At 33.2% G+C, this 2,087-nt stretch overlaps 1 pseudogene; it reads right to left on the reverse strand.

Annotated features, from left to right (window-relative positions):
- On the reverse strand, positions 1-1,002 carry LOC142085213 (beta-1,3-galactosyltransferase 2-like; annotated as a pseudogene).
- Positions 1,003-2,087: the final 1,085 nt, after the last annotated feature.

The raw sequence follows: 2,087 nt of genomic DNA on the forward strand, positions 1-2,087 counted from the left end.
CTATGGGCCTTTCTGTTCTGTCTGACATGCGTGATGACTCTTTTGCAGTGTTTCCCAATAGAGTATGTGCTCATCTGTCCGAATACGATGAGATGTAATTGTATTATTGTACAGACAAGGAGAAAATGGGACCTTGTACATGTTAAACAATGAATGACTAGGTGGAGATATGATCTGTATTCCCTTTGCATTAAGACAGAGCCCTACACAAACATCTTCCAAATGTATGTATTTTATCGTTACAGAAGCATTGACAATTTTTGAAGCCAGGTCTCCAGAAAAGATGTAGCCAGTTCCTGAACAGAAAGGAGTGTGTTTGTCACCTGGGCATTCTTCTGCTGATATGTACCATTTACTTTTTTCATTCTGAATAAGCTTATGCCCTTTCATAAGACAGCCCATCAAATAAGTTTGTGGAGGAGGTGAGAGAGGCCTGAGGAGCTTTTCTATTAGGTATATTGTATTAACAAAAACTGTCTGTCTTCATAACAAAGCTTGCGCCACTGCAGTAAGAGGCAACCCACTTCATGCCCATCAAAGTTTTAAGAGTTTAGTTAAGGTAAGTGTCCAGGAAGTCCTGTTGAATAATACCGTGATATTGCTCGCTTTCTCTCAGTAGGACCTCATTTGGACCCTTGCTCTCAACACCCAGCATAAACAACCAAACAACCTCAACTCCTAGAAACACAGATTAATTTCCCCAAGTTTTTCTGATGGAACTTCTGTGCTGAATTTCAGCAGCTGTAGTTGCTGTTAGCAATATCAAGAAAGGTGTTTTATCTTTACATTTCTCTTTTTCATTAATAATGAATTTAAATGACTGTGTTGAAGTGGATCTGGTTTTATTCCCAAATTTCTCATTTTCAGCTGATAGTTAGCCATTTTCTTTCCATAAGAATTGTTTGAATTTTGAAATAATGTTTTTATGTAAAATATTTTCACTTTCCATCTAAAGATTATCATACCTTTTGGTAAAAAGTATGTCTTTTTCTTCTGTGTCATCATTGTTTTAAACTTTACTTTCAGTTAGAACAGCAAGGTGATCAGAATTAAAAAAATAGAAAATCAAATATATCGCTGTAAAAGAGACGGAAGCAATCAGGAAAACATTTCTCTTGGCGCTATCCCAAGGAGAGGAGAAGAATCCACTACAGCAGGTCATGTTAGCAGCTTTGAGAGGATGCACAAAAAGCTATTTTTTAACTGAACAGATATTTTGTCAGAAGAGCAGTTAATTTGTAATTGTTTTCCTCAGTGATACAGGAAGATAAAAGCAATCTGCAGGCTTCTGATTCTTCAGGATTCCTTTTTTTTTAATTAGAAGTATCCCATTATTTCATCTTAGAATAAATTGTAAAAATTTTCATAGAAACAAAAAAAAAATCTTTTAAAAAAATTCATTATTTCATTTTCAGGCTTTTCTTCCTAATAGAAATACAGTATGATAAATACAGTAAGAAATAAATAAAACAAAATAAAAACAGTATTAAAAATAACAATTTTCTCAGAACAGAACTTATTCAGATATATATTTAGATATTGGAATATGTGTAAAATATAAATGTGAATTTAATCCAAAATTACAATCAATCTTTTAATATTTATATATATATATGCAAAATACGTGTCAATCCTTCAATATGGTTGTCTTCAATACTAATAGCAGGGTACTGAACACATAAGAGGTATGGTAGAATGTGGAATATATATTCTATTTCAAATGCATAGATTTATTAAAACCCGCTAAAAAGATACACATTTAAAGTAAAGATTGTAACTGCTATTCCAATTGCTACAACAATCCCTTCCAGGTTATAAAAATAGAAGAAAGATAGCTTAACTTCATGTAAGCTTTACAAAATGTTATTGTGTAATTGAATAATCCAAAGCTAATGAAAGATTATGATTGATTATGGATTCAGAGCCTTGGAGACTACTGTGATAAATCACAGGCAGGTATCTTTGGCCATTTAAAAGTTAGTTACACAGTTGAAAGTGATTGTCTAGGCTATATAAAATGTTAATGCAGACAGAGAGGTCTCCAGAGGGGAACTTAGCCATCAAAAGGTAGGTGTCTTACGTGAGGT

The sequence above is a fragment of the Calonectris borealis genome, chromosome 8 (assembly GCF_964195595.1).
Source record: "Calonectris borealis chromosome 8, bCalBor7.hap1.2, whole genome shotgun sequence".
NCBI lineage: Eukaryota > Metazoa > Chordata > Aves > Procellariiformes > Procellariidae > Calonectris > Calonectris borealis.